This window comes from Lissotriton vulgaris, chromosome 8 (genome assembly GCF_964263255.1).
Source record: "Lissotriton vulgaris chromosome 8, aLisVul1.2, whole genome shotgun sequence".
Classification (NCBI taxonomy): domain Eukaryota; kingdom Metazoa; phylum Chordata; class Amphibia; order Caudata; family Salamandridae; genus Lissotriton; species Lissotriton vulgaris.
Window position 1 is genome coordinate 133,719,938 of NC_141696.1, and position 17,428 is coordinate 133,737,365.

Genomic DNA, 17,428 nt, shown 5'->3' on the forward strand with positions numbered 1-17,428 from the left:
GAAATATAGCACATCATTTTAGGTGTGCACTTGAAATAGAAAGTGCAGTTTGGGAAGTTTTATGGTCTGCATGGTCTTGTTACTGAGGTATGTCTGTACTATCCTCATACTTGGTATGCATTTGAAGATGCTAGTTATATAAAACACAGCTATACATCTATTTGTATGTTTCTTTTATAAATGATGGCACTAGGAAAAGGTCCACACACATCCATGTATGCTTTCAGGAATTGTGTGAGACTTACAATAGAGGCATGCAAAGTGTTGATGCTTAATATTTGGGTAGGCACAACACCTTGACTAATTGTTGAATAGTGAATTGAAATATTTGTATGTTTCTCTTATGTATGATGGCAGCAGTAAAATGTAGAGATGTTTGTATGCATGTCTTAAGGAACATGGTGAGACTTATACTAGTAATATTGCAAAGATTGCTGATTAGCATTTCTGGAGTTCTCTTATTTCTTTTTGTACTTTTCTTCACTGATTCTTCACCTCTGTTATTTCTTTGTATATTTATGTGCATCTTTCTGGACTACTATACCCCCTATTCAACTACATTTTAGATACAGGCCAGGTCCCAAAATCCTGGCGGGGAAGTATCGTCATCCCCATTCACAAAAAGGGTAGCAAAACCAGCGCCTGCAATTACCGCCAAATTGCTCTTATAGACGCCGTGGGCAAAGTATTCGCTGCTGAAATTCTTCAACGTTTAAAAGAATGGACTTTCTCATCTGGCCTGATCCCTATGTTCCAAGCAGGATTCAGACCCAACCACGCGGTAACAGACAACATCGCAGTTATCCAGGTCATCCTCGATAAATACGTAATCCAAAAAAACCAGGTTGTCTACGCTGCCTTTATAGACTACTCTACAGCATTCGATCGCGTAGATCGACCAACGCTGTGGAGGAAACTGAAGAAGCTTGGCATACAGGAACAGCTGCTACAATCAATTGTAAGCCTACATACCGATACGTGGTGCCAAGTTCAACTAGGGGGAGAAAAGGGTTATACAGAAAAAATCAAAACTGAAAATGGACTAAAGCAAGGGTGCCTTTTAGCCCCAATCCTTTTTTCTCTCTACTTAAGTGACCTGTGTAATTCTCTCCAATCAGGATCCAACTTACCCCCGACAATAGCAAACCAAAAAATTAATGCATTGCTATACGCGGACGATATTGTCTTGTTGGACCTCACCCCCTTTGGATTACAAACATCTTTGGATCTGCTGTTCAACTACTCCAAAGAGAACTTTCTAGTCCCAAACATCAAAAAAACAAAAGTGCTCGCCTTCTCTGGGAGGAAGGAAAGCGCAAGATATGTTTGGAACTTAGGAGGAGATAAATTAGAAGAGGTGTCAGACTATCCCTACCTAGGCAGGACCCTCTCCAAAAATCTTACTAATGCAAAGCAGATAAATAACCTACAAAGGAAAACTGATATTCACACTGCGGCCCTCCAGAAACTCTACAGCGCAACAGGCAATAGGCATTTCTCTTCCCTAATAAATGTCTACAAATCAAAAATACCACCTGTATTATCTTACGCTATGGAGTACATACCTATTAAACAATGGGTTTTCATGGATCGTAAAGAGGGAAAGGTTTTGAGGAAAATTTTGAAATTCTCAGACGCAGTCCCAGTCCAAGCACTAAGACTGGAATTATCTGTTACCAGCTCATATGCTGTAGCCCTTGCAAACGTCATTAGGTGGGCATACCAACTACTGCATGCAAAAGAGAATACCTTAAGGTCGCTGCTGAAAAAAGAAACTTTTGAGTCTGATATGAAAAAGCAGACTTTCCAAGAAAACATGACAGAGGCATTCCGCATCGCTAATATTGACACTAAAATGTTGCTAACCTGGTCACCAGCACAATTAAAATTGTTTTTAAAATGTTTTACCCCAAAAATAAGTTTCGAGATGGACTCTAAGCACTGCAGTAAACTACCTACTTATAAACCTTTTGTCGATACATTAGAATACAAACAGTGCCGGTCTTACATCAAATTAACCTTGACCCACGGTGCAAGGAGAACAATTGCCATGCTTCGACTGGGTATCCTTCCCGTACTCTCATATACTTCAAGATGGCTTCCGGGAGGATCGCCTTTATGTACTTTGTGCGCAGGCGGCGACCAGACTCTAGAGCACTTGTTATTAATATGCCCGAACCAGAATGTAACGTCAGCCCGCACAAGATTTCTTGAGCCTATTTATCATTCTAGCAGAATTCACTCGAAGAAAGACCTTATTAGTCTATGTAAACAACCCCCGAATGAATTCACCTGCTATAATTTGTACAAATTCCTGAAATTGTTTTTAGCTCTGTATTGAGAAACTGACAAACTTTTTTACTATGTATATGTTGAATTATATTTGTGGTCCTCGGCTGAGTACCAGTACAAATAAAAAAAATTTGACTTTGACTTTGACTTGTGCATCTTTCTGCACCCATCATATCTCTGTTGCTTTTTTCTGAATGTGTCTTATTTTTTTCAATGCTTTCTTTGTATTATTTATAAGGAGAATAGTAGTGTAATTGTAATTAATTGTTTACTAGTTACTATTAATGGTGACATGTAATTAATTTAAAATACTTAATTGATGTAAGAAATTACTGAATCTGTTCTTTCTTTTTTAGAAAATATTTTTGTTACAATTTGAAATTAAGGATGGCAAGAAAACAAAAAAGAGAAGACAACAAAGATAGGAGAAGTACTTAAACCAAACTCAAAGAATCAGACTACAAAAAGACCAAAATGTCACTCAGTATTAAGTATGTTCTGGTAAGCGTACTAAACAATTTCTTTGAAAAGTTGCATAGAGATTAAAGAAAGACAATAGTAATGAAAGAAAAAAAGACATGTTTTACAACAAAGCACAAGGAAATGAACACTTGTAATGGAATAAAAAAACATTAATGTTTGGAAAAACAATACATGTTAGTAAAAGACAAAAATCTATTCAAATAAACACAAATATGTATGTTTCGAAGTAGAGGGATTTAAAATGTATTAAAAGATTGTAAAAAGTATAAAAGAAGATCAGCAGCATATAAGAAGAAGCAACACATTGAAAGTGCAGTAGATACTGCTTTTGAACTGAAACAACATTATTTATATTAATATTGAAGAGAATGAAAACATTGAATAAAACAATGCACTTTATGAAGGAGAAAAGCAAAAGAAAAAGACTGGTTAACAGAAGTAACTTTTGTAAAACTTTTACTGGTCAATTGAAGCACACTTCTAGTAATGAGCCTTTCTTTAACGAAGAAAGCTATTTTCAACAGAACATATTATTTCATGCAGTTGTTACTAGTGGTTGTTGTTATGAGATGAAAGATGGCTGTCCCATTCCAAAAGAAACATTGGCCTTGCACCATCGGAATGTCACTTTTTGTGACGTTCCGTGGCGCTGAAGCTTGCGTGATATGTATCAGGCAGCACTAAGCCACTTTTTTGGCTTAATGCTGCCTGATAAATATCAGTCCCTTCAACGCAGTGTTCTGCGTGAAAGGGGCATGCAATGGGTGTTGCTGGGGCATTCCCAGCAACATCCAAGGCCTTTTGACACTGCCCCAGATTTATGAGAAATCGTAAATCTGAGGCAGTGCCAAAAGCTTACGCCTCTCCAGGAGAGGCGTAAGGGAGGCGCAACTGGGAGAAATATCTTTATTTCTCCTAGTTTTTTCTTTTCCTATGTGTGCTGCATTCTGCAGCATACGTAGAAAGAGGGAAAGCCTTTTGTGATCACTTTTGTACAGAGAGGTTTCCCTTCCTGTACAAAAATAATCATCCTCCACAAGGCAGGCACCCTTGCAGCATTGTGCAAAGGTGCCTGCGTTGGTGCTCAGCAACCCACTGTGCGCCGGCGCAGAGGAAAAGGACAGGAATGTGCTGTATCTTATAAATACGGCGCATTCCTGCTCTTTTCTTTTGCCGTAGGGAAGCGCAGCAGGAAGGCCTGCTGCGCTTCCCTATGGCAAAACCACATAAATGAGGCCCAATGCGCCTAGCAATGTAGAAGTAATAGCTGAAGAAGTTTAAGGAAAGAATACGTAGTATTCGACAGGAAGCTGATGACATATTACAATTTGTTTATGAGGATATACCAAAAAAACTCTCAAACAAATGATTAAGAAGTTACAAGGTGAGGGGAAGGAGCTTCGCGGGCGACCAAGATGGCCGCGTAAGCTCGGAGCTCCGCGGACCCTCCGATCCTCCGCAAATATCCTGATCGAAATCCTGATCCACGTTGGTGGATTCTACTTGTTGACGGGTCACTGAGGCGGGAGCCGCATTCCGCCTCCAAATCGGTGGTTCCTACGCTGAGCTACGTCGAGTGGAACTCCATGCCAGGGATGCGCCATTGTCTCCACGATCTCCGTCACTCCGCACGACTGGAATGCGTAGTGGCTGTTTGAGGTCCCCAGTGGCGAAGTGCTTGTGACTGAGGTGCTCACTATCATCGGCCTGGCCTGAATATCTGGCTTCGACTCCTTTTCTTGGTTCGCTTGGCTCTGGCTTAGGCGGTGTGCCCCTTTGTTCTCATCGGACCCATCATGGCGGGCAGAGGGGACCCCGACAAGACGTCGAACAAAGGCGTTCGCGGCAAGACCCAAACACAACTGAACAGGATTGAATGGTATGTTCAGCCGCGGACGCCACCTGCTGCGGTGGCCTCCACTAAAGACCTTCCTTCGGCGGGCTCGCCTGACGGGTCCGAGCCTACCCTCAGTGACATTATGGGGGCCATCGCGGGCATACGGTCTGAACTGCAGAAACAGCATGAGGTCTTGACTCACAAGGTGGACACTTTGGCCGTTGATCTCACCCTTATCAGGGCCGACCTGGGTAAGACTAATGACCGTGTGAAGTCGTTGAATATCAAAACCTCTAGCCTGACCACTGATGTCTCGGACCTACAGAATGAGGTCCGGACTTTGCGGTTAACTACTGATCATTTCTCCAGGAGGCTGGAGGATTTTGAGGGACGTGCCAGGCGGCAAAATGTCCGAATCATTGGTGTTCCGGAAGGATCAGAGGAAGCAGCTGTGGACATTTTTGTGGAGGAACTGGTGCAGACACATCTGGCGCCTTCTGGCCTGAGTAATTTCTTCTCAGTGGAGTGCGCTCACCGAGTTCCGGGCGGCCCGCCGAAATCGGGCATGGCGCCTAGACCCATCATTGCACGGCTCCTTAATTTCCGGGACCGGGACGCGATCCTACAGGCGTCCAGAAGGCATGGACCGCTTAAGTTCCAGAATTCTGAAGTACATTTCTATCCTGATTTCACCAGAGCCGTTCAGAGACAGCGTCAGAGCTATGCGGGAGTGAAACGGCGACTGAGGGACATGGGCTTTAAGTACTCGATGTTGTTCCCTGCCAAGCTTCGGATTGAACATGATGGTCATGCCCTGTTCTTTGACGTCCCCAAAAATGTGAGCGACTGGCTGGACACTCTGCCGCAACGCCGGGATGACCACGGCGAACATACTGGAGGCGCGACTGGTGGTTCTGATCAGTGAGACTTGGCTCTACTGAAAGGACTGTGGCGGTTGGTGGCCCTGCTATATGTGACTGTCGATACTGTTATTGCGTTGACTTTGCCAATTCTCCTGTCGTTTACAAGGAGGGTGGCGGGAGGTGTTCGTGGGGATTCCTTACTCCTCTGGGAGCTTTTCGTAGACTAGTTAATGGGGCGACAGGCACACTGCTGGTTGGGGGGGCTCTTTAGTCTGATGCAGGGGTGCAGGGTGGGGGGTGGGACTGGGCAAGTTTATTCGTTTGTTTGTTCTTTCTTTTTTCCTTTTCTTAGGCAATGGGTCGTGTACACTGCTGAGTTTCACTTGCTGTTGAGGATTGTTGGGGTTGGGCGGGGCGGGCGGCATGATGATGGGGGGTAGGAAACTACGAGTACTCAGTTGGAATGTTAATGGGTTGGGTGACCGTATCAAGAGAGGAGTTGTGATTCAACTGCTTAAACGCCACATGCCTGATGTTGTCCTCCTGCAGGAGACGCACTTAGTTGGGAACACGTGCAAAGCACTCAATCGTAAAGGGTATAAGATGGTGGCCCACTCGGGGTTCTCTTCGGGTTCTCGGGGGGCGGGTGTCCTTGTACGTACGTCCCTTCCACTTGAGATAGACGTCACCATGATTGATGAGAGAGGGCGTTACGCCGCTGTGGTGGGGAGATGGGAAGGGCGTGCCCTGACGCTACTTTCGGTTTACGTTCCCCCAGGCTTACAGTCTAGTACTTTCCAAGACCTTGGTGGCGCCATTTTAACTTTGCCTGCTGGTTTGTTGGTTGTGGGGGGTGATTTCAATTCAGTTTGTTCTGGCTCCTTGGACCGACATCCGCCTAGAGACCTCCGGAGTTCCCAATTGTGGTTGCCATCCTTCCTCGAGTCCATGGGCCTAGTGGATAGCTGGCGGCTTTTACACCCTACGCTCCACCATTTCTCCTTCCTTTCCAGTGCACATGGTACTCTTTCTCGTATAGATTATGTTCTTACCTTGGCAGCACACGCGCCTGCCGTGTCTGAGGCCCGATTTCTGGCGCGGGGCATTTCCGACCATTCCCCATCATGGGTCTCATTTCATTTTGACATCGTCCTGTCGGACCGGCCGGTGACGGTTAACCCGTGGTATTTCCGCAATCCCAAAACTCGCGCTCTCCTAGCCAAGGCCATCGACCTTTACTTTTCTGAAAATGAGGGATCGGTTGGCTCGACCGCGACTCTGTGGGAGGCATTTAAGAGTGTTTTGAGGGGCGAGGCTTTCGCTCTTATAGCGGAGGCCCGTAGAGTCAGAGATGCCGACTTGATACACATCGAGGAGGAGGTTATGAGCCTTGACTCCCAGTTGGGGCCCGAACCCGACCCCGCTCTCTTACATGCCCTTTCCCTCAAACAGTCTGAATACCACGACCTTGCCACGAATGCTGCCCTGGCCTTGGCTAAGGAAAAGCAAGGTCGTATCTATGACGTTGGTGACAAGGCTGGGAAGTTGCTGGCCTGGTTGGACAGGAGGGAGGTGGTCAGCCGTGTCGTGCCCGAGATTTTGGGCGACGACGGGGTTGCTGTCTCTGACCCCAGCGCCATTGCCGAGTCCTTTGCAGATTACTTTCGGGGTGTCTACACCTCTACTTCGGACCGTTCCGAGGTTGACTCGACAACGCTTCTCTCGGCCGTTGACCTTCCCTGTCTCTCTGAAGAAGACCGTGACGATTTGGATAGAGACATATCTGCCGACGAGATCGCTCTTGCGATCCGTTCGTTGCGGTCGGGTAAGGCACCTGGTCCCAACGGCATCCCGGTCGAGTTGTATAAGATTCGGCCAGACGTGGTTTCCCCGCACTTGCGTACTATGTTTTTGGAAGCGCGAGACGCTGGCCTTCTTCCCCTTGACCAGAGGTTGGCCACCATTGTGGTCATCCATAAGGAAGGGAAGCCGAGAGACATGTGTCGTTCTTATCGTCCCATCTCTCTCCTGAATGTCGAGCCTAAGATCCTTGCCAAGCTACTCGCCAATCGACTGATTGGAGTTATTGGCGACTTAGTGCATCCGGACCAGTCGGGCTTTATTCCTCACCGCAACACTGCCCTCAACTTGCGTCGGCTCCACGGCGCCCTGGCTAGGGCCCACACCCTTGAGGAACCGGCAGTCCTCGCTTCTCTTGACGCCACAATGGCCTTTGACTCTCTTGAGTGGAGTTACCTCTGGGCAGTGTTGTCGAAGCTCGGTTTTGGCCCGGTGTTCGTGGGTTGGGTGAGACTTCTCTACGCTAGTCCACTGGCTAATGTTACTGTCAATGGCCGTCTATCGGCGCCTTTTGCCCTCCACAGAGGAACTAGACAGGGTTGCCCCTTGTCGCCTCTTTTGTTTGCCCTTGCCCTCGAGCCGCTCGCTGCCATGTTGCGCACGCACCCTGATCTGCATGGCATAACCTGGGCCCCCGGATTCGAGGACAGGGTTTCCCTCTATGCCGACGATATTCTGCTTTACTTAACCTCCCCCTGCAAGTCACTCATCGTGGCATGCAACGTACTCAGACTTTTTGGACGGTACTCTGGCCTAGTTATCAACTGGGCCAAGTCCTCCCTGTACGTACTAAAAGGGGGCACGCCGCGCCTCCCCAGAGGCTGCAACATTCAAGTGGCCGGTCAGGGTTTCAGGTACTTAGGGATTTACATCTCTGGGAGTTCGAAGGCGCGATATGACTACAACTTGCTTCCTCCTCTCCAGCGTCTCCGGCGCGATGTGGAGAGTTGGCGCAAGCTTCCGCTCACCCTGCTTGGCCGTGCGGCATTATTTAAGATGATGTCTTTGCCCAGGTGCCTTTATGCTTTGCAGAACACCCAAGATCCGGTTCCGGCCCGCTACTTTAGAGAGATTGAGAGCCTATAACGTGCCTTGCTCTGGGATGGTCGCCCCCGCGTTGCTATCACGAAGCTCACGCTTCCGTGGTACGAAGGGGGCATAGCACTGCCGGACGTGCGTAGGTATTACTGGGCCTCCCAACTGGCGGCTATCAACCATGGTCTCTACGGCCCGGTGAACAACCCCGGCTATGCCATGGATAGATGGCTCCTGGGCGGTGGTAATTATTACCGGGCCCTATACTCGAGGTCTTTGGATGGGCGGATGTTGGGTCCAACGAAGACGGCGGTCCACATTTGGCGGGCGATCATCAAGGCGCAGGGCTGGCAGGGCAGGCTGACTAGATTCACCCCTCTGTACGACTCTGATATTTTGGGCAGATTGTGGCACACCAAGGGCTTCGATAAATGGGACCTCATAGGCATCTCCAGGGTGGACGATATGATCTCTAAGGGTGAAATCAAGACCTTTCTTCAGTTGCAGGCTGAATACCAGTTGGGCGGCTCGGAGTTCTTCCGCTACGCCCAGCTGCGGCACGCGCTGCTCTCTGCCAAACAGACGGAAGAGGCGATTCCAGAGAGCTCCCCCCTGGAAGACCGAGTGTTGGATGGCCATATGCCCGATAGTGCTATCTCACTGTCATATAAAAAACTAATCAATGTCCGCACCGATCTTCTCCTTGGAGTGCGTGATCAGTGGGTGGGAGATGGCCTAGAGATCGACGATGAGGATTGGCAGAGCGCAGTGTCCTCCCCTAAAGAGGTCGCCATCTCCTCTCGTCTTAGGCTGGTGCAATTCAAGATCCTGCACAGAGTGTATGTGACTGGCCCCCTGCTTGTGCGTATGGGTTACTCGCTCGACAGACTTTGTCGTCGAGGCTGTGGTGCCCTTGCTACCTTCCTGCACATCCTATGGGAATGCCCCGTCATAGCCTCCTACTGGAGAAGGGTGCACCGGATTATGAGTGAGGTGACTGGGGTGGTGGCGAATGCAGAAACTCGGAGGTGTCTCCTCAACATCTGGGAACCATCTGATCACAACACGGCGCAGACCCAGTGGGTGACCCTGGGTAACATGGTGGCCAAGCGGGACATAGCGCAAAAGTGGGGTGCTGCCACGGCCTCCCTTGTGGTACAATGGAAAGCCAACATGGATTGGTGTATGTTCCGGGAAAAGACGGTCTATGTGGCCAGGGGTAGGCCCCAGAAATAGACTAAAGTGTGGGGAGCCTGGAATGCTTACCGGGGTGATGTATGCCTGCCGCCTGAGCCTGTTTCTCTAGATGAACATATGTCACCATAGCCTGTGACACCAACTGTGACACGTTGAACTGTTTGATCCTGTTTCTCCTCCTCCCTTCTACTGTCCTGCTTCACTCTCCTGTATTAGTGACTTAATGCTTGCTCTCCCCTGCCCGCTACCAATACCTTGACAGATTTCTCTACTCCATTGCCACTCTTTCACGCCGTTTGGCGTTTCTATTTTCTTGGTTTTCTGTTCTTTTCTGATATAAAATATAAAAAACAACCTTCACTGTTCTGTTGCGAATGTTTTTGCACTATTGCGCTCCTGATTCACCATGCTGCCTTGCCTCCGGGATGTTAGGCTGAATAGCTGTGTGCTCTTTCAAATAAAGGTTTTAAAAATTAAAAAAAAAAAAAAAAAGAAGTTACAAGGTTTTAGATCCATGTAAAGTAAGAAAATATACTAACTTGCAGGTTCATTCTCTGGCTTGTTTTTCAAGAAAAGTGAGTCAAAGTACTTTTCATCATTTAAGAATGTTAGCAGTACACCACTCACAAATGCAGAAGTTAGTAAGGAACTCTACTATGTAAAAAGTCCTGCATTATTTTTAAGTGAAATGAACACAGCTCTTTTGCACTGTTCAGCATCAGATGTAAAAAAAGTTTCTGATGATATATAGTTTTGTTTCTTTGGCTCACAAGAGCTGTGTAGTGAAAGTGAGACCTTGATGAGTGTAGGTGTTAAAGAACAGGTGGAAGATATTAGTGCTGACAAGTTTCAGAAGTAATTACAAAGTTTAATACAGTTTGTATTTGATGTCGACATACTCACTATAGAAGACAAACTAGGAATGTTGATCTATATTTAAAAATTGAAATGGAAAATAATAAGTGGGAGCAATTTGGTGCTTATCTGTTGGTAAAAGGTCAATTTGAGTTGGCTACTGATCAACATATTTGTAAATATTGTCACAAAAAATTAGAAGAGAACAAAATGCCAGCTAGAGCTGTACATAACAACTTAGAGTTGGTAGCTATTTCTCTGGAACTGGCAGATTTGAATGCAAATGAGTCCATTCTTATTTAATTTGTGCACCCATTTCAGGCTATCGTTGGTATGGAGCCTAAAACAGGTAATCTGCCTCCAACAGATTCACAAAGAGGTCTGAAAGGAAGAGTTGTATATTACCTTTACATTTTAAGAAAAATATTGAAACTGTTGGTATAGAAAGGGAGGAAAACTAACCTGTAGTTATTCTAGTTAATGGTGAACCAACAAAGAGTCGAAAACTATGGCAATAGTTTGTAGATATTAGCAAACTTCAAAAGGCTGCATTATATCTGGTACAGATTCATATTTATTATAACAATGTACATTTTGATGAACTGGAATTATGCTTAGAATATGAAGCATTTATGATCAGGGGGGGAAGGATCACTTGTCCTGCATAACTTTGGGTATGCCGTAACTGTTCCGAGTAGTCCCAATGTTAACCCTCATGCACGTGCTGGTAATGGTGTGGTATAGAGCGGTATATCTTATTCTCCGCCGTCCCTTGCACGTGTGTGCATAATCATCGGGTTGTTTTTTATGCAACCTCCATCCAGGAGGCATTACCCATTGTTAAAAACAGTAGTGATAAGTGATGGTGAGGTGAAGTGATAAAAAAGTCTCTTTTAATCAGAAAAGTTATTTATTTGTTCTGTATTCAGAGGCAATGAAATTAAAATTATGTCGGTGAACGTGAGTTATTATGACTCGTTCACACTATGTGAAAAGGTCGACATGTTTCAGCCCTGCATTATGCCTGATAGGTCATGTGGGCTTTCTTCAGGACCGTGACGTGAAATAGAGACCTCTCACGTCTCTATTTGTGGTGAGAAAAGAGATTTATAATGGAACAAAGCATTATGTTGCTCCAAGTGGGAGGTTAAAAGTACCTGCAAAGAAAGGAGACATTGTAGACAAAGGGTAAAGGTAAAGGGAACCATATAAGACTATACGTCTGGTGAAATGTACCAGGAACATATAAATCGCACTTTGGCGTAGCAACTAAAAAATGGCAATACTTTGCACTGACTACCCCACTCAAAGAATAGGGTCGACTATCTCTTAATTGGCATGGGATTGTTAGGTTCTGTTTAGTTTTGTGGATATGGCAAGTGGTGGGAGTTGTGGTGAGGATGGTATAAGATTATCGGTGCCGGTATGCAAGCATATTGGTGTGGTGATCTTACATCCGTTCACTCTTGACCAAGCATGTTAGCATCATTCAGCAGCGCGATCAGATTGTGCTGCTTTTCCTCAAGATTTTAACACAAGGGAACATGTTATTTTCTCTGTGCACATTAACATACCTATGTTCTTGGCTGTAATAAGCCTCTTCGGTATCTGGGTGGGTCAGGGAGGCACGCTACAATGGTAAACATTCAATCAGAACATGGTGGTCTATTACATTAATACTTTACGGTTTCGCAGCGTTGTGGTCCTCGTGGTACCTCTGGCTCTCCATTCACTCCTTCGGCTGACTCTGCCACCTCAGTCCCGGAATACGTGAGACGTTTCCGGGTGGGTGGTTTTTTATAGGTAGCGCAGTAAGGGGAAGGGTGGAAAGACTATGGAAACTGACTGGATATTGTTGTCTTAAATATTCTCATCCATTGTAAATAGTACCCCAAGGTATGTTATCATTTAGACCGTTGATATCGGTACCCAGTCTGTGCACCCACCGCTGCTCTTTTTCAAAGAGGATTTTTTCTGCATTATGGTCTTTATTATGTAGTGTTTCTAAAATTTCCCACTGTAGATCTTTCACTGTGTGGCCAGTTTCCAGGTAGTGGCTGGACATCTTAGTGGTCGCCTTTTTACATTTCACATTGCTGCGTTGTTCACACAGTCGCTTTTTGACTTTCCTGCATGTCATTCCTATGTAGTTTTTCTTGCAGGGGCATGTGATCATGTAGATGGCATGACTGGTGTTGCAGTTGGTGTGATGCAAAATTCTCTATTTGAAATTTGGGAGTAGTTGTATCTCCTTTGTTGCTTTTGTGAGGGGACAAACAGAACACGATCCGCATGGGTAATGGCCAGTTACTGGGCTCATGTCCAGTGGTGAGTTAACTGGTGGTGGTTGTTTTGCAGTGAGTGGTCTGGTATGGACCAAGATGTCCTTTAGGTTGCGGGTTCTTTTGTTGGCAAAACGTGGTTTTGGCCATTGGATGTTGCCTGAAGTTATGATCCTCCAGTTTTTATTGACTATCTTTTTCAGTCTGTTACTTGCTGGGCCATATGTGGTAACACAGGTTGTGATATCAATTTCTGGTTCTTTTGGTGTGGATTCTAAGAGACTTTCTCGAGGCTGGTTGCGTGCTCTTTTTTTGCATTTTTCGATGATCCTTTTGGGGTAATACCTTTCTTCCAATTTATCGCTCAGCTCATTGGCTTGTTCTTTGTATTCTGTCAATTTGCTGCAATTTCGTCGGAGTCTCAGAAATTGGCTGAAAGGGAGGTTTTCTCTCAGAGGTTTCGGGTGAAAGCTCTGGTAGGAGAATAAACTGTTTTTGGAAGTAGGTTTAGAATAAGTTTTTGTCTGCAGGGTCGAACCCTCTGAATAGATGGTGATGTCAAGGAAGTCAATTTGTTTGCTGTTGGCTGTATAGGAGAATTTTAGCCATTCATCCCGGGTATTAATCCAGGTGTGGAAATTGATGAGACTAGACATGTCTCCTTCCCAGATGAGGATCACATCATCGATGTAACGACGCCAGAACAGGATCTGTTGTTGGAATGGGTTGACTGGATTGTTAATGTGTGTTTCCTCAAATTGGCTCACGTAGAGCCCCGCCACACTCGGCGCAAACGTACTTCCCATGGAAGTTCGATGACATTGTTGAAACATGGTGTCGTTATATTTAAAGTAGTTTTCAGTCAGAGCCAACCTGCAGCACTCGAGAACAAAATGTCTCGGGGTCTTATGGTCCCAGTCAATGTTGAAAACAATGGTCTCTAGTGTTTCCAGTGTTTTTTCTTGGGGTAGGCTTGTGTAGAGGCTTTCTACATCAAGTCCTACTAACAAAAAATCAGGAGGAAGTACTCAATAAAGGTCTTGGATATGTCCCAACACCTAACCTTGACACTTTCAAGATGAAATGCGAGATTGCTGAATTCTGCAGAAAACTCAAACTCAAAGCCTTCTTCAGTAACCAACCCCCGGATGGAGATACCAACTTAAGGAAGAAGTCCACCTTCTGTCCTCTGAATTCACAAGTGCCAAATGAAATTGTCACATTCGAACAAGCGGTCATGAAGGAAATCGATGGTTTAAAAGACAATACAGAAAAACCATTCCAAAATCTGTCGAGAGCAGAACAACAGGCATTGAGAGAATTAAAGGACGATGAGAATATCGTCATAAAGCAAGTGGACAAAGGGGGCGGAGTAGTACTCCTCTCAAAAGATGGCTATGATCGACAATGCAAAGAATTACTTTCTGACCAAAAGTTCTACAAGCGAACAGATGTCGATCCAACACCCAGACTACAGAAGACCATAACCTTAATGGTAACAGAAGCTGAGACAAATAACTGGATCTCGAAAAAAGAGGCTCAATTTTTGGAGACCAACAACCCGAGAATACCTTATTTCTATTCGCTCCCAAAAATACACAAACCACGCACCCCACCGCCAGGTAGACCCATTGTGTCGGGAATAGGTTCGGTCCTAGAACCATTATCGCAGTTTGCAGACCAATATCTCAAACCAATAGTCCAAAGGACTGCTACCTACCTGAAGGACACCAGGGACCTCCTGAATCTGCTCCAGAATTTTGCCTATTAAGAGGACAACATGATACTCGTAGGACTTGACGTAGAAAGCCTCTACACAAGCCTACCCCAAGAAAAAACACTGGAAACACTAGAGACCTTTGTTTTCAACATTGACTGGGACCATAAGACCCCGAGACATTTTGTTCTCGAGTGCTGCAGATTGGCTCTGACTGAAAACTACTTTAAATATAACGACACCATGTTTCAACAATGTCATGGAACTTCCATGGGAAGTACATTTGCGCCGAGTGTGGCGGGGCTCTACGTGAGCCAATTTGAGGAAACACACATTAACAATCCAGTCAACCCATTCCAACAACAGATCCTGTTCTGGCGTCGTTACATCGATGTTTCAACAATGTCATGGAACTTCCATGGGAAGTACGTTTGCGCCGAGTGTGGTGGGGCTCTACGTGAGCCAATTTGAGGAAACACACATTAACAATCCAGTCAACCCATTCCAACAACAGATCCTGTTCTGGCGTTGTTACATCGATGATGTGATCCTCATCTGGGAAGGAGACATGTCTAGTCTCATCAATTTCCACACCTGGATTAATACCCAGGATGAATGGCTAAAATTCACCTATACAGCCAACAGCAAACAAATTGACTTCCTTGACATCACCATCTATTCAGAGGGTTCGACCCTGCAGACAAAAACTTATTCTAAACATACTTCCAAAAACAGTTTACTCTCCTACCAGAGCTTTCACCCGAAACCTCTGAGAGAAAACCTCCCTTTCAGCCAATTTCTGAGACTCCAACGAAGTTGCAGCAAATTGACAGAATACAAAGAACAAGCCAATGAGCTGAGAGATAAATTGGAAGAAAGGTATTACCCCAAAAGAATCATCGAAAAATGCAAAAAAAGAGCACGCAACCAGCCTCGAGAAAGTCTCTTAGAATCCACACCAAAAGAACCAGAAATTGATATCACAACCTGTGTTACCACATATGGCCCAGCAAGTAACAGACTGAAAAAGATAGTCAATAAAAACTGGAGGATCATAACTTCAGGCAACATCCAATGGCCAAAACCACGTTTTGCCAACAAAAGAACCCGCAACCTAAAGGACATCTTGGTCCATACCAGACCACTCACTGCAAAACAACCACCACCAGTTAACTCACCACTGGACATGAGCCCAGTAACTGGCCATTACCCATGCGGATCGTGTTCTGTTTGTCCCCTCAAAAAAGCAACAAAGGAGATACAACTACTCCCAAATTTCAAATGGAGAATTTTGCATCACACCAACTGCAACACCAGTCATGCCATCTACATGATCACATGCCCCTGCAAGAAAAACTACATAGGAATGACATGCAGGAAAGTCAAACAGCGACTGTGTGAACATCGCAGCAATGTGAAATGTAAAAAGGCGACCACTAAGATGTCCAGCCACTACCTGGAAACTGGCCACACAGTGAAAGATCTACAGTGGGTAATTTTAGAAACACTACATAATAAAGACCATAATGCAGAAAAAATCCTCTTTGAAAAAGAGCAGCGGTGGGTGCACAGACTGGGTACCGATATCAACGGTCTAAATGATAACATACCTTGGGGTACTATTTACAATGGATGAGAATATGTAAGACAACAATATCCAGTCAGTTTCCATAGTCTTTCCACCCTTCCCCTTACTGCGCTACCTATAAAAAACCACCCACCCGGAAACGTCTCACGTATTCCGGGACTGAGGTGGCAGAGTCAGCACAAGGAGTGAATGGAGAGCCAGAGGTACCACGAGGACCACAACGCTGCGAAACCGTAAAGTATTAATGTAATAGACCACCATGTTCTGATTGAATGTTTACCATTGTAGCGTGCCTCCCTGACCCACCCTGATACCGAAGAGGCTTATTACAGCCAAGAACATAGGTATGTTAATGTGCACAGAGAAAATAACATGTTCCCTTGTGTTAAAATCTTGAGGAAAAGCAGCACAATCTGATCGCGCTGCTGAATGACACTAACATGCTTGGTCAAGAGTGAACGGATGTAAGATCACCACACCAATATGCTTGCATACCGGCACCGATAATCTTATACCATCCTCACCACAACTCCCACCACTTGCCATATCCACAAAACTAAACAGAACCTAACAATCCCATGCCAATTAAGAGATAGTCGACCCTATTCTTTGAGTGGGGTAGTCAGTGCAAAGTATTGCCATTTTTTAGTTGCTACGCCAAAGTGCGATTTATATGTTCCTGGTACATTTCACCAGACGTATAGTCTTATATGTTTCCCTTTACCTTTACCCTTTGTCTACAATGTCTCCTTTCTTTGCAGGTACTTTTGACCTCCCACTTGGAGCAACATAATGCTTTGTTCCATTATAAATCTCTTTTCTCACCACAAATAGAGACGTGAGAGGTCTCTATTTCACGTCACGGTCCTGAAGAAAGCCCACATGACCTATCAGGCATAATGCAGGGCTGAAACATGTCGACCTTTTCACATAGTGTGAACGAGTCATAATAACTCACGTTCACCGACATAATTTTAATTTCATTGCCTCTGAATACAGAACGAATAAATAACTTTTCTGATTAAAAGAGACTTTTTTATCACTTCACCTCACCATCACTTATCACTACTGTTTTTAACAATGGGTAATGCCTCCTGGATGGAGGTTGCATAAAAAACAACCCGATGATTATGCACACACGTGCAAGGGACGGCGGAGAATAAGATATACCGCTCTATACCACACCATTACCAGCACGTGCATGAGGGTTAACATTGGGACTACTCGGAACAGTTACGGCATACCCAAAGTTATGCAGGAGAAGTGATCCTTCCCCCCCTGATCATAAGTATATAATTCGAGGAAATTGGTTGGATCACAAATTCCTCTCTCCCTCCACATTGATTTTGTTACGCTAGCAGGGCAGAGCTGTGGGAAGAAAAATAAGTTGCTACCAGTGATCCCCTCGGAACTGTAGGG